Below are 24,671 nucleotides of genomic sequence, written 5' to 3' on the forward strand. Positions count from 1 at the left end.
AAATATGGCAGCATTGCAAAATTGAAAAAGATTACTGTGACTTCTGAGACTCTCTTGTATAAACAAATACTCATAAAATGAAACTTCTTTCATTTGAATATAGGGGTACTCAATCCACAAATTTGGCAAGCAATATATGGCACATGGCGCAGCATGATGGTGTCCCAATTATAGTCCAATTAAAATCTCAGCAAAAATGCCAGGCCAGAGTACAGTTAAAGCATGATGAATGATCACATCATTGTGGGTATGGTAGCATTGTGATAATGCTACTGGACTGCTAATCCAGAGAGGTAAGTTTAAATCTCACCATGGTTGTTTGTTAATTTGAATTTTTAATTATATCAATCTGGAATAAAGTGCTAGTCTTAGTAATGGTGACCATGAAGGAATCAAGTTGTTATAAAAACCCAAATGGTACATGTTTATCCTTTAAGAATGGAAACTTACCATCCTTACCCAGTCTGACCTAAATACAACTCCAGACCCACAGCAATTCAGGTTATTCTTAAAAGACCTAGCAGGCCAGTTACTCACTACAAAAAAGTACAGTAAGAATAAAACCAGATGGACCACCGGCATCAGATTGGGACATGAAAAAGACACACCCAGCCTGGCTGACCTTTGAAAGTATTTCTCACTAACATTGAGAAATTAGGAGAGACAAGTCAGAACAGCCTGATATAGCCATACTCACAGAATTAGATAACGTCCTGAACTCTTCCATCTTGGGATCTTGATCCACTGGCAGGACCAATTCACCACAGGTGAAGGCACAGTCGGAAGTGAGTGGCCCTGGTGTCTTCAGCTTGATGCTGAAATCAAGAAATCTTATGACAGCAAAGCAAACATGGGCGAGGAAACCTCCTACTGATTTCCACATACCACCCTTCCTCAGCTAATGAGTCTTCATGTTGAATACCCTTTGAAAGAAGCAAGGAGCACTCTGGGTGAGAGGTCACATTTCCCCACCATCAACATTCTGGGGGGGTCACCATTGACCAGAAACTTAACTGGAGAAGGCTCATGGATACTGTGGCAACAAGATCAGGTCAGAGGCTGGGTATTCTGTGGCAAGCAACCCACCTTCTGACTCCCCAAAGCCTCTCTACCACCTTAAAAGGCAAAATTCAGTAATATGATGGAATACTCTCCACTTGCCTGGATAAGTGCTGTTCCAACAACACTCAAGTAGCTCCACACCATCCAATAAAAAGCAGCCTACTTGATCAGCACCCCAGCTACAACCTTAAACATTCACTCCCATGAATTCACTCACAACGTGGCTGCAGTAGGTACCATCTACAAGATGCACTGCAGCAACCTGCCAAGCCTTCTTTGACAGCACCTTCCAAACCCGCAACCTCTACCAGCTAGAAGAACAAGGGCAGCAGATGCACGGTGACATCCCCACCTGCAAGTTCCCCTCTAAGTCACACACCATCCTGATATGGAAATATATTGCTGTTGCTTCAGCGTCATTGGGTCAAATCCTGAAACTCCCTACCTAACAACTCTATGGGAGTATCTCCACACGAACTGCAGCAATTCAAGAAGGTGGCTCACCACTATCTTCCCAAAGGCAATAAGGGATGGGTAATAAATGTTGGCCTTGCCAGTAACATGCACATTCTGTGAATGAATGAATAAATAAATAAAAATGGCATTATTTGTTAACTTATATGACCGTGGCCGAAGAAGATGTAGCTGTGCTGTTTTCAGGTTCATGAATTTGAGGCTTCCATTAACTTGTGCAGTAGTGCAAGGGAGCAGGAGTATTTATTTGACTCATTATATATGAGCAAAGGCTGCTGATTCAAGCTTGATTTTCTATATTGATGAGATTTTCTAGCATGAGTGTGGACTGATCAGCAGTGTGGCTAACTCTGAGCAATATGGTGGTTTTACGCTTCAATAAATTGTTTCAGGTTTTATCCAGCATTTCATTTGAACTTTGTAACAAAGGGAGGATCAAGGCCTGGCTTGTACTAGAGACATGTTGAAGGTCAAGTGTCATATGCAAGCAATGTGGTATTTGTATAGTCGACATCCATCATTTATATTGTTACGATTGAGGCTGGAGGAATGCATTGTCTTTCTGTAGTTCCACTACCCCACTGGTCACAACGTATGTTTAAATGTTTTATCCAGTTACCGATACAGCCAATTGTATACTTTATATATATTAGTTTCAGAATAAAAATCCACCACCAGGTTTCCATAATAAACAACAAAATTGTTGATTTATTACAAAACAAGATTTATTCAATAAAGATGCAAAGCTTATTAACACACAGTTTGAAATATGAAAGTATAAATATCTACCCTTCTAAAATAATCTAACATACATGCACACACACACCAGTTAAAGAAAAAAATAAAGAAAAGTGAAAAACTGGCTCTCCAGAGATCGACTTAAAAAAAAATACTTTGGCCAAGTTATTGTCAATTCTTGAAGAAAAGGGATAAGATATGGAATGTTCCAGATGGCTTTTGGTCTGGCATCTGGGCACATGTAGATGGCTGTCACTGGGGTATTTCTGGAGCAGTTCTGTTCAGGAGGCTTTTCGAGAGAATTACTGCATGAATGGTTTCAGCTATCACACTGGATTCTCAGAAGATTTTCCAAAGCAGGTGGAAAAGGATGAGTTGGGTGGCTTCTCTCATAGCAGGATACACACTGACCGAGTATTAAAACAGCCCAAATCAGAAGGCCAAAAACTCCTGACAACCATAAACCTAGACAGGTGGCTTCTCTGTAAACAACTCCAATAGCCAGCAAGGCTCCTTATGTTTATTTAGCACTTCATTGTCTCTTCCAGTATGTGTTTTTTTTAAAGAATCTAAAGTGTCCTTCCAGTAACCTTTTAAAAAAACAAATCCAGGCATCTCCTCAGTTTTTCAAATGAACCAATTTTCACAATCTTTTAAACATATTCAAAAAATATTAATAATGGAAGCACCTTTATGACAATATTGATGTATACTATTTATATAACATACCTGACTGAAACAATGGAGATATCAGAATCCTCCATCACCAATCGTGTTTGTCTTGGCCTGAAGTATTCGCACCTCCTGCTGTGTTGCCACATCCAAGTTCAAAGTAGGAGTCATACACAATCATGGTTTTTAACTCACTGTACACTATAACTCCTGTTTAAAAAAATCATAACTTAGATCTGAGATATCAAAGTAATGTTTTCTGACCTTAATATCTGAGCTGCATATCACCCAGCCTGTTGATCCTGATTTTACTATCCAGTATGAATTTTCTTGTAGACTGAGTACAAGCCACACATTCTTTGTAACTTCTGTGGGCAGAAACCAATTGTTTGCGATGGGACTGTCTTCAATTAAAAATAGTCTCCCAACTTTTTGAATGCATTGGAATAAAAGAAAGTTTTATTTCTAATAGTGTATTTTGAGAAGAATACAACTTTAAATAATAGCACGTAAAAAATAAAAAGGTAATAATGTTTGTCGTTGTTGACTTGCTGAATATATCCACAATATCTCTAGATTGTGGAAAATAATCAGTTTTCATGATATTGGTTGAGTGAGGAATGCTGGACAGGGCACCAGGAACAACCACATGCTTTTTAAATACACACTAATATAGAGTGGGAAATTCATCTATTAAATTGAAAATGTATAACTAGCATTTGCTCCGACCAAATAGCAGGCCCTGCAGAACATTTACTATGTGCAACTGTAATTCTAAATTAAATCTTGGTCCTTCTCACAACAATGCAATCTGTCTGCTGGGAGAACTGAAAGGCCCTTGCTTTGTAGCAATGTTTGTGATACATAATTAAATTAAGATGTTATAGTTAACAAGGATCATTGCATAATTGCTAAGGCAGAATTACTGACCTTAGAAAATCTCTTCTATCATACAGTCTATTAATAATTGATTTAATTATATGTTGGACTGAAACTTCTCAATAAAACAATATCGTTTGGGCTTATCCTTAAAATCTGTGGTGAAAATACAATGAAATAGAGACATTGCCCAACCTTGTGGGAAAGGTGAGTAATTGAAAGATTATGGTTACATTTTAGAATGCCCTAAATTATCCTCAATAGCTCTGGGAGCAAAACAGCTCAGCACAGAAATATCTATCTGAAGGTTATATACTTTAAGACCTAAAAATTGCAGTGAGATGATTGCTCAATCAGTGAGTTGCTTCTTTGCATCAGGACTTCTATTAGTTGCAAGCCATATATTTAGGAGAGCGATGCTACTTTAAGATTATTGGCCAATAGACTTGAATAATATAATTGTTTGGAATTAATTCAGCATTAATTGTATACCAATGAGGGTAAAAAATATTTATATCTGATGGCACTCTTTTGTCACTTGGAAGGAAACTAGTGCAATGTCTATTCCAATAAGTGTGAAAATATCTGTTGCTTTTTTCCTAAATATGCAAAGTGCTCAAGGTGCAGAGAATAAAGGTCATTTCATTCCTGCATGGCTACTGGTGTGCCACTTTATTTTAGAACCTAATGCAATTACTGTCTGTGTTCTATGTTACTAGTACATTATTTGTCATTATTTTATGTATTGTATCGGTAAAAATACATAATACAAAGGATAAGGAATTTCAGAGCTACGCAAAAACATAACTAAACAACAGCAGGTTGTTAGTCACTGGTGGTTTGAAATTCACAGTGGCCTTGTAGCTGAAAACTTGCTACTGACTTAACACGATATTGAGGTTTTAGAGTATGGAGGCACACTGAGATGGTCATCAAGTATTTGTCAGAAATCACAATAATTCCAAACTGGAAATGTGCATTTGATATTTTATAAGACGTTATGGGGAAAGATTTCTTCCGTTTGCTATTTGTAGTGAAACAGTAAACATTGATAGGAAGAATGTACTTACCATTTCAGTCACATATTAAACATAGAAAATTATTCCCCAATGTCATATATTATGAAAGTCACTAATTTTGCAGTTAATATTCTGGACTATTTGTGTAAACTAGTAGAGATCATCAGTTGAAAACATAGTGATTACATCATGGCTAATAATCCTTCAGTCAATAAATTCTTACATAGCAAATGATATGATGGATCATATCATGGGTCACTCATTACCGAGAAAAACAGGTATTGTCCCATTTTCCAATAAAGCAAGAACTTTAGGTCCTGTGTAATTTCCCTACTGTACATTCAATACCTGCACAGAAGCAAAATTCAACTGGTACGCAGAAGAAGAATAAATTAAACAAGATGACAAGATCAGCTGGTAATCAGTGTGTCCCCCACCAAACCCCTGATGAGTCTCCAGGAAAAGACAAGCAGTTGCTGGGTGTCCAGTGCTTGATTTAATTTCAACATATCACCAATCTTTTCTGATAATGCTAGGCCCTATGATAGACAGAACTATTTTATATCATGTATTACTGTGTGGAAATGAGAGGTAGATACACTGTTGTCATGCCCAGTAAAGACATATCATATTCCTACTTCTAAGATACAAACTTTATTTAATGTGGAATCTTTAAAATTGGGTTTTCCTTTAAAAAGTGGATTTTGTGCTGTAAAAGATGGCCACCGAAGGTCAAGTAACCTGGTCTGTGTATTTAAACACTGCTTCACAGTCTCAAAAGTATGAAAGGATACATTCCAGACTAAGAGGTGTTGACTACACCCATCCCGGAAGCATCAAGAGACATTCCCAAATTGAATGGATTATGGGCGGCACAGTGGCGCAGTGGTTAGCACCGCAGCCTCACAGCTCCAGGGACCCGGGTTTGATTCTGGGTACTGCCTGTGCGGAGTTTGCAAGTTCTCCCTTTGTCTGTGTGGGTTTTCGCCGGGTGCTCCGGTTTCCTCCCACATCCAAAAGACTTGCAGGTGATAGGTAAATTGGCCATTGTAAATTGCCCCTAGTGTAGGGAGGTGATAGGGAATATGGGATTACTGTAGGGTTAGTATAAATGGGTGGTTGTTGGTCGGCACAGACTCGGTGGGCCGAAGGGCCTGTTTCAGTGCTGTATCTCTAAATAAATAAATGAAAAATAAATTTTAAAAAATTTCTTCTGTGACAGAGAAGGTGTGGAGTAGACACATCATAACATCATCCAGACATTAATGGATGGCCATGGATTCCACATCCTGGTCCATCACACCAGGGGAGAAGGCCATGTGCCAGGTGACAGAAATGTGAATATGATGAATTGTGACCTTAAGAGGTTACCCTCTGGAGATAGAGGGAGAGATCATAGCAACAGCACAGAAAAGCAGTCCAGCCAGGTGCTGTGGAAAGATCTAGCCTAAACAAGAAAGCCTTGCTGCTAAATGTGCACTTCAACTTGGTGCAGCAGAGAACTGAAAGTGGCCACCATCTACAGTCTGAAATCTTAACCACCAGAAATCTACAACACTTCAAAAAGTTCAAGACTACAAACACCCAGGCCTGCATCTTTAAAAGAGACTGTCCTACTTAGAAGATTCAACAGGTTTACTGTAAACCACGAACATCGACCACACCTTGAACTCTAACCCATTACCTTCTATCTGTTCTCTCTTGAGAGTGCATGTGAGAGTGAATGCTTGTGTGAGTAGTGTTGCAAACATTTCGGGAAATGATTATTGTTAAATAAATAGTTAATCTTCAGTTTTAAACCTACAAGAAAACCTGTCACTGTCTGTTTATTTGGCAAATGAAACACTCAGGGGGTAACAAAACACAATTGCAGTCAGTTGGGAGATGAACAGTAGGAACCACCCACACCCCTTACCATCTATCTATAACAGTGTGGTTTAGTGCTGTGCATCCATATGATATAGCAGAAAGAATACACCATTCTCTTCAAACTTTGGTTAAAAGGGATGCCAAAGATTATCCCAAAATGTCTGTAATTATTCCCATCTCTCTGCAACTGCCTTCTCTAACACAAATGTAGATGAGAAATATGTCCATTCTATGTAAGTAATTGGCTCCTAAAGTTATATTCCTAGGTTCTCCCAAAAGATGTGCAAATTAGAAACAACTTCTCCACACTTCTGCCAGAAACAAATTGGCACAGCAAGGTTCCATCTGTCAATTGCACGGAGGGAGAGGGAATTCTTTGTGGTATCCAAGCTTTTTATTCTGCATAGCAAAAGCAGTAACACAATACATTATAAAATGTTAGACGAAAGCTGTCCCTGATAGCTCCAATGGTGAGTTTGCTGCCATAAATATGGCTGCACCATCCTGAGGTTATCATCATGCTGCCAATAAGTTTCAGCTGTCAATACTCCATTGCTGATGGACTATCAGAGAGGTGCAACTTCAGAATTATTTTTGTGGTTATTTTCTCTTTATCTGTGGATATGTTTCTTTATATTTCTATAGTGAATTTGTTCCAACTACACAAACTCTGGAAAGACTATGTGGGCACCTTTCAACTGCCGTCCCCCCTTTTCTTTCCTGATAAATAGGCAGAGGAAAATTGGGTGGCACCTTTGGCACCCAAGGCCCACCCTGATGCAATTTTCAGGCAGGTCTTTATTGGGCAGCCAGCACTCCTATGCGGTTTAAATATTCAAATTGGCATCCTATGCTGGTTGTAGGCCTGTGATTGGCATCTTCATGTTCAATTGGGCAGAGTAAGTTCTGTACACACGAGGTCCAGTTATACTAGGCATTGAGTGACCAAACTAGTATGATCACACACTGAGTTCAGAAAATGAACACTGTACAAACAGCTTGCAGAATACTGCTGGTCAGATTGATACTAGTGCTTTGCATTCACGGATATTAGCTGATTAAACAAGTCTCTTCCCATAGAAACAATCTACAAATTATCGGAGAGTGATACCTTTAGCATATAATTCATAATTCGCAACAAACAAACATACATTCCCTTAAGGAATAAAATCCTGACGAGAAAAGTGGGCCAACCATGGGAAACAAGAGAAGTCGACAGTGTAAGGTTAAAGGAAAAGGCTTACAATGTTACCGAAAAGAGAAACAAGCCCAAGGATTGGGAGGATTTTAAAATTCAGCAAAAGATGGCCAAAAAATTGATAGAGAGAAAATAGAATGAGCAAACTAGCAGAGGCATAAAAACAGATTTAAAAGCATCTCTATAGATGTAAAAAGGAAGAGATTACTGAAAGTAAATGTGGGTCCCTTCCAGGAAGAGACTCACTCTCTTCACTCTGCCCAATTGAACGTGAAGATGCCAATCGCAGGCCTACAACCAGCATAGGATGTCAATTTGAATATTTGAACCACACAGGAGTGCTGGCTAATGGGGAATAAAAAATTTCAAAGATATTAAACAAATACTTTGTATCAGTCTTCACAGTAGAAGACACAAAAAACATTATGGAAATAATGGGGTTCAAAGGATCTAGTGAGAATGAAGAACTTAAAGAAATTAGTATTAAAATAAAACTACTGGAAAAATTAATGGGACTAAAAGCCAACAAATCCCCTGGACCTGATGACCCACATCCCAGGATTTTAGAAGATGTGGCTACAGAGACAATCGGTGCATTGGTTATGATCTTCCAGATTTCCCTAGATTTTATGATAGTCCCAATGGATTGGAAGGTAACAAATGTAACCCTGCTGTTCAAGAAAGAGAGAGAGAAAATAGGGAACTATAAGCCAGTTAGCCTGATAACAATAGTAGGGGGAAATACCAGAATACATTATTAGGGATGTGATAACAGGACACTTACAAAATTATAATATTATTGGGCAGAAACAACATGGAAGGCAAATCTGTTAGCATTTTTGAGGTTGTAACTAGCAAGGTAGATAAGGGGGAACTAATGGATGTAGTGTATTTGGATTTTCGATAAGCATTTGATAAGGTGCTACATAAGATGTGATTACACAAAAGTAAGGCTCCTGGAATTGGTGGGTAATATATTAGCCTGGTTTGAGGATTGATTAACAGACAGAAAACAGAGAGTAGGAATAAACAGGTTATTTTCAGGTTGGCAGGTTGATCAGTGCTTGGGCCTCAGCTATTTACAATCTATTGTTACGATCGCAGTGGAGCAACACACTGTCAATTCAGTCCCATCACTCCACAGGTCACAGCACATTATTAAGCTTTCGCACCCAATCGGAAAAAAGCCAAATTAAACACTCTAGTAACCCCAGAATGAAACAGACCAAAATCAGGTATTGTTAGACAACAAATTAACTATTTATTAAAAAATAAATCTTAAACACTATTAAGATACACCTATGTCTAAAGACCTTATAACTTCTTATTTTAATCCAATTCCCCATTCACAAAAATACATTCAAAAACTAACAGTTAACCGGTTTTAAAAGTGAAATTTTTAAAAATTAGCTGTCTCTTAAGACTAAATAAAATAAGTAAGTCTTTGTAGGTTACGTTCCTGGTAGATGAGGTCTTCTAAAGTGAAAATAGCCAAAGGTCACTTGCAGTCTTCACATGGATCTGATGAAAATAGCTCTTCAGAAGAAAGGCATTCAACTTTTCAGCTGCAATAGGCATTAAACAGTCCTTTCAACAATGAGCACCGCAATAAAAAATGGTTTCTTGACAAACAAGGCTTTTCTTCTTTACTCATGGAATTAAGTTGGCTTGTAGCTTCTTGTAGAATTTTGTTGCTCGAGAATAAACAGCTCCTTTCTTCTCTTCAGTTCGCCTTGCTGGAAAGTCTTTCAGAACTAATTGGTTTCAGCTGGTTTCTGTCAGTTCCACACACAGTCAAAGTGGAAACATCACATCATGTGACCTCTCTCTCTCCTGCCATTGCCCAGGGAAACAAAAATGCAGCTGCTGCACACTGTGTCCCAGAAATCCTCTCTCCCTCAAAGGTGCATTGTTTCCAGTGGTCCAGAAAAATAATTACAGGTCCGTGACCCTATTGTAATGACTTAGATGAGGGAACCAAGTGTAATGTATCCAAGTTTGCTGACAATACAGTTAGGTGGGGGGAAAGTAAGCTATGAGGCTGCAAGGGGATATAAACAGGTTAAGTGAGTGGCAAGAATGTGGCAGATGGAATGTAATGTGGAGAAATGTGAAGTTATCTGCTTTGGAAGGAAAAATAGAAAAGAATATGTTTTTAAAGTTGAGAGACTGGGAAATGTTTGTGTTCAGAGGGACCCGGCTATCCTTGTACACAAATCACAAAAAGTTAACTTGCAGGTTAAGCAAGCTGTTAGGAAAACAAATGGGAACTTAGCCTTCATTACAATGGGATTGGAGTATAAGTGTAAGGAAGTCTTACTGCAATTAAATAGCACGTTGGTGAGAGCACACCTGGAGTACTGTTTACAGTTTTGGTTCCCTTATCTAAGGAAGGATATACTTGCCTTAGAGAGGGTGAAATGAAGGGACACTAGACTGATTCTGGGGATGAGGGAATTGTCCTATGAAGATAGATTGAGTAGACTATGCCTATATCCCCTAAAATTTGGAAAAATGAGAGGTAACCTCATGGAAACATATAAAACCCTTAAGGGAATTGACAGGATAGATGCTGGAAGGATGCTTCCCCTGGCTGAGGAGTCTAGATCTAGGGGTCACAGTCTCAGAATAAGGGGTCGGCCATTTCAGACTGAGATGAGGAAAGATTTCTTTACCCAGACGGTTGTGAATCTTTGGAATTCTCTATTCCAGAGGGGTGTAGCTGCTCAGTTGTTGAGCATATTCAAGACTGAGCTCAATAAATTTTTGTATACTCAGGGAATCAAGGGATGTGGGGATAGTACAGGAAAATGGAATTCAGGCATAAGATCAGCCTTGACCTTATTGAATGACGGAGTAGGCTCAAAGAGCTGAATTGCCTACTCCTGTTCCTGTTTCCTATGTTCTTATGTTTTACATCAGTTCATACTGTACATGCTGTTAGAAACAGTCATCACCAAGCAATTTTAATGCTGTATTTACTGTGGCCAGTGACAAAAGAAAACACATAACTAAGTGAACATGAACAAGCACAACTTAACTCACAAGGACCTAAATTTTAGCCAAATTTGAATAAAGATCCATTTAACCCAAATTGAATAATTAGCTGAAGAGAAAGGATTTGTAGGGCTATAGGGAAAGGCAGGGGAGTGGGACTAGCTGAGTTGCTATCACAGAGAGCCGGCACAGGCACGATGGGCCAAATGGCCTCCTTCTGTGTTGTAACTATTTTATGAACTAGGCCAGTTAGAGTCACTGTACGTTCAGAATTCAGTTCCACACACCCATATAAACATAAATCAAAATGCAACCAAATAAAGTCCTACATCCTGATCAAGGCGTGGATGAGATTTGATGATTTGACATCAAATTACCAGAAGAGCTCAAAAGAGACCTTTCTGAAAATAGTGTTACGCAAGTAATTAGAAACTGCAGAAAAATGCTATTGGTGTTAAACAGGGTCCTGATGCAGTAAAAATGCTAAAGTGAGGTTACATATATAAACAATAGGTGTGCTAATATTTTTGGAATTATGGTTATTATTTGCCAAAGTACCAAATCTGTACTAGATCTGAACCAACAGGAATAATCAGCAACTTGTCAAAAAGGCAATTCAATATGCAGTTAATGGTAGTACATTTCATCTCTGTACAAAACTAAATTACATTCACTTCAGCTATTTTGAAGTACCTAATAGATCTATGGAAGGATTCTGTGCTACACCAACAATGATAAGATCAGCATTCTTCACACAACTCTTCACATATTCTCTTTTTAAAATCAAAGAACCCTTTTTTATGGACTTAGGTTATTATAGATCCATGCAGAAATGTTATCACTTAAACTGTTATATGTGGTTGACAAAATAGAAATTAAACATTTGCTAGAAATTAGATGTAGGAGATTCAGGCCTGACCATGAAAATTAGACACATAGTTGATAAGATTGAAGTGTCAGCCTCTAGAAGACACTCAGAGCTGCAGCTGCAGTGATTTGAAGGAAAGTGTTGCATTTTAGGACATTTAGATACGTGGTTTTCAGCAATTGCATCTGTGCAAACGATAAATGTAAGCAAAGCACTACCCACGGCCTATAAAGGCGGGTTTGACCTGTGCCTCCAGCAGCAGCATAAATACCAATGCTTGAGGCATTGGTTTCACTATCATTGGCTCATATAGAGCGTTCCAGCTATCAGGAAAGGTAGTGCCACTGTGGTCTTTACTTATAACTTTTAAACATACATGCATGCACAAGCTTGAGTTTCTGCATTTGCTCTGAGTTTGATGCAGCTGCAGTTGAAATTGCCTTGTAATAAAAGATGTTATTATTTTACAGTGGTGCTATTGATTCTTGATACACAGGCTCAGACAGTCAACAGGAGTCCTTAGTGTAAATCACGGACTTGAACTTGTTCTGACACACTGACAATCCACTTTTTCATTAGTCTCGAGATGTGCCTTTGGAACCACCTCCTCCAAGTATATAATCAGCCGACAGGAAATTGGTTGCAGACGTCATACATAATAAGAACAACGCACAAAGCTTGTTTTTACATAGCTCGTGCATGACCTGAGATGCACCAAGCAACAATATAAAAGCACTTATCTTTTTACAAAAACAAGACTGACTGGAGCGCAGTTTCAGAAATAAGGTACTCTGACATAAATTCAGAAATCATATAGCCAATTGAATGTAGGTTTATGGAATATCAGAAAAACATAGGGCTGAATTTTATGGGAACACTGGAGATGGGAACGGAGGCGGGGTGGGGCACAAAATTGGGTCGGAAGATGTTGGACCAGAAGTCTGGCGTCGTGACGGCCCCAACATATTTCATTGCCTGCAGTCGACATAGAGGGCAGACATCACACATCCACACAGTGGGAAGGTAGTTAAGGTAGTTAAGAGCCCAACTGATAGCAATTTTATTCTCCGTTTTGCATTTAGCTGATGGCGCATAGGAACTCTGGGCCTTTGAAACTTCGCCTACTTAAAGAAGGCTACAAGGAGGCGGGAGCTCAGTTCTGGCTGCAAAGGGAAGCCATCAGGTGAGGCAGTGTCGATTGCCAGGGAGGGTGGAGGACAGAGGGCATCGGGAATCAGTGTGAAGAGTGGGGGCAAAGGTGCCCGCACTGCGGGGAAGGCTTACCAGGGTCCCATTGGACAAGTGCCACCCCCTCTTCGGTGATAACTGAGGGGAAGAGGGTTGGGCCATTGGCTGTGAAGGCCTTGCACACAGGGAGAAGCAACTGGTCATGGGCCTCATTCACCCTGGCTTTGGGATCCTGGTTGAGAAAGAGAAGCAGCAGAGAGGGAGGCAGGTCCAGTCACCGGCAGCAGGACATGAGTATCCTTGGGTGCCCCAGAAGGGCCAGCTTCAGGGTCAGGATGCTGAAGAAAGGTGCAGAGGGGCACAACAACAGCCTCCAGCATGCAGAAGAAGCTACCCTTCAGAGAGGATCTACCGGCCACAGCTCAACTACCTGCAGATGTCAGAGCGGCAGTGTCTACAATGATTCCACCTCTTCAGGGAGGCCGGGCCACCACTGGTCTATGTGCCAAGGTGCAGGACAAGCTGAGCCCCATGGGACTTGTTGGTCACCACGGCACTGAACTGCTACGCCTCTGGATCTTTCCAGTGATCCACTGGAGATATGTGTGGGATCTCACAGTCTGCAGTACATCAAGGAAGTGACCAATGACATGTTCAAGAGGATATGCGACTATGTGCAATAATGCACCAATCCAAACAGTCAAGCTGAGAGGGCCATCGGATTCGGGCCAATCGCTAGTTTCTCCCAGGTGAAAGGCATGATAGACTGCACGCATGTGGCCATGAAGGCTTCCACAGAGCAGCCAGCAGCCTTCATCAACAGGAAGGGCTGCCATTCACTCAGTGTAAAACTGGACTGTGCACAGTTCCCAGGAAGCAGCCACGACGCCTATATACTTCGGTAGTCCCAGGTGCCAGAGCTTTCCTGGCCTCCCCCATGTGCCTTCAGGAATGGATACTGGCGGACAAGGGCTAACCACTGGGGACACGGCTATTGACACCTGTGACGAATCCATGTACAGATGCAGAAGAGAGGTACAACACCTCTAACGGGGACTAGCTGAGCGACCATTGAGCAGGCCACGGTCTCCTGAGGATGAGATTGCTTTGCCTGGATTGATCCAGTGGATCCCTACAGTAAGCCCCAGCAAAGGTCTCGCGTATCGTGGTCGTCTACTGTGCGCTGCACAACAGAGGCAGGGATACATTTTCCAGTGAGGATATTGTGGAACATGATGCCTCCTCTAACAATGAAGATGCGGAGGAGGACACTGCCAAGGCAGTGCCAGATGAAGGCTCCCAGGGACAGCAGGAAAGGCACCATGAGATACACGTAAGTGAGGCTCGAGACACCCTTACATATTCACGCTTCTTATGACCCTTAATACCTTTGGTAGCTGCTACAATAAAGCCTTTCCTTTATACAGCCCTGTTGTCACCTTCGTTCATTTCGCACTCCATAGCCCTGCGCACAGTTGCACATCGCACAGTGGCAAGGCTGAAGTCTTGAGCGCTCGCAGCTTGATCCCTTGCTTCCAGCCCTTTCAAAGTGGCAGGATTTAAATGACATCCCGAAGGGCATTAATGAAAGGAGGGAGATGGTGTGACATAATAGTACTTCTTCATTGCACGTGACACCTAATGCAACCCTTTCCATGCAGACTAAACATTCACCTGTGAAGCCCAAGTGCATTCAGATGCTCTTTTTGAATCTTTTCCGGGTGCTCCTAGGTGGTGCTGTCATTGGAGACAGGCTGCTGACCTTGCTGCCCCATGGTGTGAGATGACCTTGGCAGCCATCCTCTGGCTGCCTGAGGCCTAGAGGGCCCCGGCACACTGAGGGCCTCCAGCACAGGTGCAGGGACCCCCCTCTGTCATCGGAGATGATGGAGGCACTGGCGTCACTGGCAGAGGGGCTTTGGATGCAAGTGTGATGCTAGGTATATAGGCCTAAGTCCCAAAGACTGGCGGATGGTATCAAACAACATGTCCCTTCTGCTTTTTACAATGGGCAAGGTACGGGCCACACCCAACCAGCCCATGCTTGCAAAACTCAAAACACAGTGTCCAACATTAGATGTGATTCTGCGATTAGACAACATTTGCTAAATAATCCACAGTGTGCTAAGAATTATGCTGACAACCAATTTAAGATTGTTAGTCGGGCTCGCAGTGTGGCACATTTGTGCATACTGGAAGCTACATATATTAATACACAGGGCCCTGTTCTTTGCAACCAGAAAGAATATATACAAACATTGTGCCTGTTTCAGCCGAACAAAATAAGTGACAGCCATTCACTGGTTCATTCCTCAGGGCAATGCCTTGACCAATTAGAGTCAAGCTGCCTGGTTTAAATTTTAAACAAAGCTTGGCAGTTAACTGTCAGTCACCATAAACTGGTGCATTCGCTATGGCAATGCCTCTACCAATCAGAGTTCACTTGCCAACCAATCAGCACACTCTTCTCATGCAGTATAAGTTGTTGTTTTCCCTTACATTGTTTATTCTTGCGATTGTCCTGATGAGTGCAAGACAAAAAGCTTCGACAACATGTCTCTATTTTCAACAATACTCAAGTTCTGTACTACTAAACGACTATCAAATGAATTTGTCAAACAGGATCTCCCTTTAGTAAATCCATGCTGACTTGTTCTAATCATACTATGCTTTTCCCAAGTGCAATGTTAAGACTTCTTTAATAATAGTTTCCAGCATCTTCCCAACGACTGATGTTAGGTTAACTGGCCTGTAGTTCCCCGTTTTCTCTCTGCCTCCTTTCTTGAAAAGCAGTGTAACATTTGCCAACTCCCAATTTGACGGGACCATTCCTGAATCTAAGGAATTCTGGAAAATCATAGCCAACGCATCCATTATCTCTGCGGCTATCTCTTTTAGAACCCCCGGGATGTAGGCCATCTGGTCCCAGAGACTTGTCATATTTTAATCCCTCAAGTTTCTCCAATCAGGGAGCAGAGGCAGCTGCAGGATTCTTGAGGGAGCAGAAGCAGGAGCAGGCTTCTTCAGGGTACGCAGGAAGACACTCCTTTAAACTCGACAGAAGGGCAGGAAGCCCTTTAAATATGGCACCAGCACCTGCTGTTGAGTCAGATGACATCACCATCAGTGCCTTGTTTCCCATCTCTGGTGTTCGATTGCATGGGCCCCACGCCTCCTGTTCCTTAATTGACTGGCCGCTGCGTGATCACGGTCGGCCAGGCGCATTTTGCTCATGCAACAGCAGCCATTTTCAGTACCGCGGCCGAGACTCACGCCATATGCTCTAAGTTTCAGCCATGGTAGCCAGGCTTTGTATTCTAATAACTTGTGTGCATATTTGTTATTATTCTATACACAGAACACAGTTTTCCATGGGTCAACATCATTATAATGATAAGCTCCCAATGCCAGGGACTCAATCCTATGAGGGGCAGGAAAACTGTTTTGCCGTAGTGTTTAACTGGCTGCAGCAACCTAAAATGGCAGGCCAACTTTGTAACATCAGGACCAAAAGTACCTGCAAGATTTGTGTTTGCAGGACCTGCAGCAGAGCTCAGAACCCTCAAGCTTTCAGACTCTTTTTTTATTGGTCCAAATAAGAGAAAAGAAAGATGTATTGTTTGGGACCAAGGGGAACGGAGCCCAACAAAAGATCCAGACACAGTGGAAGGACATAGTCTCACCAGCATAGCATAGCCACAGTCTGTTACAATAAAATGTTGCCATCACTGTGTTGATTACATATCTACAACTTGCTTGACATGAGGATGAAATAACATGATATCCTTCATACTTCCTTTCTTCCCCTGAAAGTATTCTTTCACTCCCTCTGTTTGGCATGAAGGCAAGCAGTAAAAGTCTCACATGCTCCATAGTTGCTCATTTTCTGCACCTGCTTTCACCCCTGTGAAGACGACTAACTGGCACCTGGGTCGCATGCCACATAATGGCAAGTACAGAGCCTTCACATTGTGTATTTCCTTTGAAAGGAAGAAGAGGCCTACAATTAATGCTACAAAAAAGCCATAGATGGGGAACACAGCAGCCTCTATCTTCTCACCTTATGAGGAGGAATCCCTGTAACTCTTGGGCAGGCATACAGGAGAAGCAGTGAGAGGCAGGAAATTGGGAGCAGAGATGCTAGCTACAGGTTTCTCCTAAAATTCATTTTATCATACATCTTCAATTCCTCCAGCTTATAAGTAACCTGTTATCAAAATACCCTGGGAATGCTTAAAGCCATATCTTGTACTGAAAGTGCTATGGCTATCTAACTGAACAGTCCTTATGCATCCAGGAAAATTAGGTATTGCACATGCTCAAACTGCACAATTCAAACTCAACTCGAAGACACAGGTCAGGCAAAAATATAAACTCCAAGCCCATCCTTTGGGAGATACAAAGGCGTAAGTGACAGCATTACTGAAAGCATTAAAAGGCACAAAAGACAATTCAACAGATAAATTTAAACAGTTGTTGATATGTAATGTTGATTTCAAAATGTTATTCAAATCCTCATTTTGGACTTTAGGGGCAAGATTTCCTTGTTCTTCCCACCCATTTTTGGGTGTGTTGAAGCATTAAAACCAGTAAGGCTAACGGCCTTAATACCTCCCCAAAGAAGTTTCACCAAAATTCTCCTCATGGAAACCTGACAGTCTCCAGTACTACACATCCAAAGCCTGCCTCATCTCAAGTGCATGAGGGCGGGTTGGTGTGGCCAACATTTCCACAACATTTGGCCCAATTTCCACCCCAAACCCAACCCTAAGAATACCACCACCATATGTTTTTTAAAAATATTCTTTCATGGGATGTGGGCGTCACTGGCAAGTCCAGCATATGTTGCCCATCCCTAATTGCCCTTGACAACCGAGTGGGTTTCTAGGCCATATGTGGCAATACAAACAACACAGCAGGATTCCTGAGGCAGGCACTGCACATAGGAAACTATTTTTGATTTCCAGACTATCGCTTGTAGAAACCCTACCTACACAATGCTTTTTGTTTGTTTATTTTCTCTATAACTTGAAATTCTATGGTGAGTAAATGCATTCCAGTGAGCTAGGGTACCCATAATTTGCAAAAGAACAGCTTTAATAGCTTATAACAGGCATTTAAATCTTAGAGCGCTTTGAGCATATTATTTCTGTGCTTTTCATATCATATACAGACTTTTATCTCTGCAGTGGTCTTCTACTAACTTAGTTACAAATTTTTGAGTTAAAGAACTGACAGGTATGCTTTAGCAAAGAAAAATCACCCACACATCCAGACACCTAAACATTATTCATCTCAGTCATCCAACACAAGATCATTAATTAATTAGCACAGAAAATAATTATCCACTGACTTGTGTTCAGTATAGATAAATCAGTTGTATTAATCATTGTTCACAGGTTAAGATCTAAGCAAAGGTCATGCGCAACCTCAAACAAGTACAGAGCATGTGTCAGGCTTCTGTGTCAGATACTCAGCTGGACTCCCACTTGTGTTAAATTAATAACAATGGATTTGGTGACTTAAGCAAAGGGTGAATGCCCACACATTCATAACTACCCAGCAGATGGGAATCCTGACAAATATACTATACAGAGTCCTGATATAGTTGTCTGCAATGTCATTGGGCACAGTCTCTGTTGAAAGAGCACTTGTGCAAGTGCTCACTATATTCAAAGAAATATTAAAGTCATGACTTTTATTATTAGACAACACTGTGCCACAGTAATCCTGCTGTATCTATGTTGGTAGAGCAGTTCTTATCACAAACTGGTAGAACTGAAGAAAGCAAACAACAGTATATTATGAAATATTAATTTAATAATAGTTATAAGGTAACTATACGCAACTTTACATATAAACTAAGAAATATATTGGTGCAATCATTCCAAAGTTTAGTGGACATAAAATCACAACTAATAGTATTCTAAGTATAATTTGTGAAAAATCTGACGTGGTCTGTTACATCAACATGGTACAGAAGAGGTGCTTAGTTACTTAGGTTAAATTAAAATGTCAATTCTTCACTGCAATGAAAGAATGAAGACTAAACATCAGAATGCAAATGACATATTAATTCATCTTTGTGTCTTGATTGAGGTTGATCAATGATTAACATACTATCCAGGAGTGTACATTTGGCACTGTTTTGGTATGTTGCTGTCATGAGGTTTTATCTCCAACTGCACAGACACAGTCAAATCCAATTTATTTTGAGTAAGGGGGCTCCCTTTGGGTGTAATTAAAATGGTAATATCAGGAATAGATTGCAGTTAGAATGTTACCCATTACAATTTAATTCTCCAAATTTTGTAGCTGCATTTCCTCGATTCACATGACCCAGATTAATGCAGCTTTGCTGACTAGGGTAGTGAGAGAGATCACATTACTTACCATATATGATAATAGGTGAACTTGTTCCAATAGGCAGCACTACAGTAAAAATAACTGCCTGAGGCAACTGAGGGTAATAGCACTGTATGGTAAATGAACTGCTTTCCACCACCTTGTGTTTATGCAAAAGCTCTTGCTATCATGGTGTACTGTGGGTTTTTTGAAACTTTACTGAAATTTTATTTTTAATTCCCAATTAATTGGCTAAAATTCCTTTATGAGTAGGTTTCAGAAACTTTTCATCAACTCAACAGTTATCATTTGATGTTAAAAAGAAATGTCAAACTATATCTTGCACAATTGTATCTTTACAGAATAAATGGTCTGGAAATTTCAACAAAATTTCAATCAGCCATGGTGACTTTTTGCTTTCCCATGGTGTATACCAAGAAATGTTTTATTATAAAAGTGAATATATTAAACTATAAAGTAGAATGGAAATGATTCTAAACTTAATATCAGATAAGTCGGAGTGTGTGTGGGAACAATGTCACATCTCATTTTTACAAGGTCAGATTCCAGTTTAATCCATTTGCACGAGAACTGAACCTTGCAACTGTGCCATAGCAAACCTGCTCCATTTAATACAAATATTCATGAATTTGAATGGACTCAATTATGTTCCATTTGTTTTTCAATTTTTCTAAATGCAGCCAATAAACTCTCACAAGAATTGTAAATTGCTTACAATGAACTTGAGGATTTTACACCCTGTGACTAGCTAACCATGGTAGTGACCTGATCTGTCTAGGGAAATAACTAAACAACCACATTTAATCAATCTAACTTTACTAAAGTCAATAGTGCTGTTATTTGTTCTTAATATAAACACGTTGCAACATGAGCACACAAAATAAAGAGCTAACACTAAGTGTAGCCAAGTGACAGCCAGCAGTGTTGCACATCTGTACCAACGCTTAAAGCAGAACAATATGATTTTCCACAGGGGAAATTCTGATCAGTGTTGGACTATCAGGTGGTGTTATCTTTGCACTGCTCCCAATAGATATGTACAACATAAGAAGAGGCTAGGGGCTATCATAATTTTTTTTTCAAGCAAGGCATGTGGTTCAGGGTTAGAAGGAATTGAAGACAAGATAAATACACTTTTCAACTGCAGGATAAAATAATGAATGGTTGCTGTGTATTTTGTGTGAAAAATATGAAGGAAATATGGGAAGTGTGATAACAATCTTTTATATTGAAAGGAAGTAACTATGAGAAGAAGTTTTGTAAAATACATTGAAGTATAACACAATGTAGGGCACTTCAAAACATCACAACACAGAGTTGTAGGATTTGGATTTCGACCTCAAATTCATAGTATAGAATCAAAGAATGGTTACAACACATAAGGAGGCCATATGGCCGATCGTGTCCATAGCGGCTCTCTGCAAGCGTAACTCAGCTAGTCGCACTTCCTGCCTTTTCCCCTAAGCCCTGCAAATCTTTTCTCTTCAGATAATTATCCAATTCCCTTTTGAAAACCACGATTAATCTGTCTCTATGAGACTCTCGGGCATTGCATTCCAGATCTGAACCACTTGCTGCATAAAAAAGTTTTTTCTCATGTCACCTCTGGTTCTTTTGCCAATTGCTTTAAATCGGTGTCCTCTGGTTCTCAACCCTTCCAATATTGAGAACAGTTTCTCCCTATTTACTCTGTCGATGATTTTGAACAGCTCTATCTAATCTCCTCTTAACCTTCTTTTCTCGAAGGGGAACAGCCCCAGCTTCACCAATTTATCCACATAACTGAAGTCTCTCTTAACAATTCTTGTAAATCTTTTCTGCACCTTCTCCAATTCCTTCACATTCTTCCTAAAGTGTGGTGCCCAGAATTAGGCGCCAGAATTAGTTGAGGCCAAACCAGTGTTTCATAAAGGAACACCATAACTTCCTTGCTGTTGTACTCTATGGGCAGAATTTTACTCCGCCCCAATGGGTTGGATGGTGGTGTGGCCCTGCCCCGCTTCCGCCTCTGGCCAAGTTTACACTGCTGGGCGCGGGGGGTGAGGGGGGGGCGGTGGAAACAGCCTGCCCGCCCGAGGCCAATCAAGGCCCTTAAATGGCCAATTAACGGCCACTTAAGGGCCCTCGCCTGCCTCCAGTGGTATTTTACCCATGGCAAGCAGGCATGCTGGGGACGTGAAAGGCCACCCAGCGATAGCTGCCGGCCTTTCCGTGCCCCGGGGATGGGGTGGGGGGGGGGTGGGGTGCATGGCAATCAGGCACAGGGTGCCGGATTAAGGGCCGCCCCCGCCTCCCAACGCAGCCCTGGAACCCAAGACACCCTCCCTCCCCCCAAACGACCACTCCAGCCTCACCAAGTAAGGACCGATCCCTGTGGTGAATTCCTATCCGCCTAAGCTAAAATCCAGTCCTATGTCTCGACTAATAAAGTCCAGGAACCCCTGTGCCTTATTAAACACTTTCTCAACCTGCCCTGCCACTTTCATCAATTTGTGCACATATACCCCCAGGTCTTTCTGTTCCTGCAACCCCTTTAGAATTGTACCCTTTATTTTATATTGCCTTTCCCCCTTCTTCCTACCATAATGTATCACTTCACACTTCTCTGCATTAAATTCCATCTTCCACGTGTCCACCCATTTATAAGCTTGTCTATGTCTTCTTGGAATCGATCACCATCCTCCTCACAGTTCACAATACTTTCAAGTTTTGTGCCATCTGAAAATTTTGAAATTGTGCCCTGAACACCCAAGTCAAGGTCATTAATATAGATCAAGAAAAGCAGGAGTCCTAATACCGACCCCTGGGGAACCCCACTAAATACTATCCTCTGGTCCAAAAAATCAACCGTTCACCAGTACTCTGTTTCCTGTCACTGAGCCAATTTCATATCCATGCTGCCACTGTCCCTTTTATTCCATGGGCTTCAACTTTGCTGACAAGCCTGTTATGTAGCAGTTTATCAAATGCCTTTTGGATGTCCATGTACACCACATCAACTGCATTACCCTCATCACCCGTCCCTGTAACCTCATCAAAAAAGTCAAACAAATTAGTTAAGCATGATTTGCCCTTAACAAATCCATGCTAACTTTCCTTAATTAATCCACATTTGTCTGAGTGTTAATTTTCTCCAGGATTATCGTTTCTAAAGCTTTCCCACCACTAAGGTTAAACTGTCTGGCCTGTAGTTGCTGAGCTTGTCCTTACATCCTTTTTTGAACAAGGATGTAACATTTACAATTTTCCAGTCCTCAGGCACCACCCTTGTATTTAAGGAGGATTGGAAGATTATGGCCATTGCCTCTGCAATTTCCACGCTTACTTTCTTCAGTATCTTTGGCTGTTTCTCTTCCAGTCCTGGTGACTGATCAACTTTAAGTACAGCCATCCTTTCTAATAACTCCTCCTTATCAATTTTTAGCCCATCCAGTGTTTCAACTACCTCCTCTTTCACTACAACTTTGGTAGCATTTTCTTCCTTGGAAAGACAGATGCAAAGTACTTATTTAATACCTCAGCCATGTTGTTGCCTCCATGCATAAATCCCATTTTTGATCTCTAATTGACTCCACTCCTCATTTTGCCACCCTTTTACCAGGTATAAACTGATGGAAGACTTTTGGATTCCCTTTTATGCTGACTTCCAGTCTCTTCTCACACTCCCTCTTTGCTGCTGCTATTTTTTTCACTTCCCCTCTGAACTTTCTATAATTAGCCTGGTTCTCACTTGTATTATCAACCTGACATCTGCCATATGTACCCATTTTCTGCTTCACCTTACTCTCTATCTCTTTTGTCATCCACGGAGCTCTGGCTTTGTTAGGCCTACCTTTCCCCCTTGTGGGAATATACCTTGATGTACCCAAACTGTTTCTTCATTAAAGGCAGCCCATTGTTTCATTACAGTTTTGCCCCCCAACTTTGTCTCCAATTTACCTGGGCCAGATCCGTTCTCACCCCACTGAAATTGGCAGTCTCTCGATTAATTATTCAGTAATTCATTAATTTTACTCTGAATGCTCCTTGTTCTTTCCACAGCTAACCTACATTCCCAATTACAGTCTTGGCATAAGGGAATCTACTAAGCAGAGAATCAGAGTTATCCCATATCAAGGGTTGAAAGATTGGAGGCTGAAGCACCCAGGCTGCCTTCCTCACAGCCGGGAGTATTGGGATAGTCCTGGGATCATGATGTATGCTTGCCCTCTCAGCTGGGTTGTGGTGCCAGGCTCAGGGGAACCTAAATTGGATCCCAAGAAACAAAAATTGCACTTGACAGCACCTCTTAATGTTGAAAGGAAACCATTTGATAAAAGCGATCGTTCCAGCTGGGGTTTTTGCATGTGTCACCGTCCATATGATATTGATGGTGCAAAAACAACATTGTGGATAGTTATATCCTGTCACAGCTTAATAATACAGTAAAGTATTGAGATGGAAAACTGGATTTTTAATTCAATCAAGTCTAAAATTTGCAATAAGATTATTATATTTTTCATAGATCTGTTGGAAAGTCAATTAGTTGAAGAGTACCAGTGCATTGTGGACATGTTATAAAAATCATCAGTCTAACAGATACAAAAATCTCGAAAAGTAGTGACGCAGGTAAATAAAGCACTGGGGTTCATTTCTAGAGGGATAGAATTAAAAAGCCAAGAAGTTATGTTAAACTTGTATAGAACCTTGGTTAGATCACACTTGGAATACTGTGAACAGTTTTGGTCTCCAGAATATAAAAAGGATATACAGACACTGGAGAAGGTGCAAAAAAGATTTGCTAGAATGATACAATTTTGAGAGGTTATACCGATCGGGAAAGATTGAACAGAAAAAGACAGATGCATGATCTGATAGAGGTCTTTAAGATTATCAAAGAGTTTGATAGGGTAGACAAAGAGAAGTTTTCACTTGCAGGGGGAGACCAGAAATAGGGACTGTAAATATAAGATAGTCACTGACAAATCCAAAGGGAATTCAGGAGAAACTTCTCTGACCAGGGAGTGGTCAGAATTTTGAAACTGCTAGATGTATTTAAGGGGAAGCTAGATAAACATGTGCGGGTGAAAGGAATAGAAAGATATGTTATTGGAGTTAGATGAAGAAAGTTGGGAGGAGGCTCGTGTGAACCTGTTGGCTTGTTTCTGTGCTGTAAATACCATGTAAGAAAAAATCAGCAGGGAATTTCTAACAAGTGGCCAATCAATGTGGTTAATGCAGGGCCAAGAAGAAGTGCAGAGTTGGCTCGTCTTTTATATTTTGGCTCTATAATTTCCGGCTAATGGGCCCTTCAAACTCCATCCAGTTGAATTGGTGATATCCCTGGAACCGAACTCATTCA

The sequence above is a fragment of the Heterodontus francisci genome, chromosome 27 (assembly GCF_036365525.1).
Source record: "Heterodontus francisci isolate sHetFra1 chromosome 27, sHetFra1.hap1, whole genome shotgun sequence".
NCBI classification, from domain to species: Eukaryota; Metazoa; Chordata; class Chondrichthyes; order Heterodontiformes; family Heterodontidae; genus Heterodontus; species Heterodontus francisci.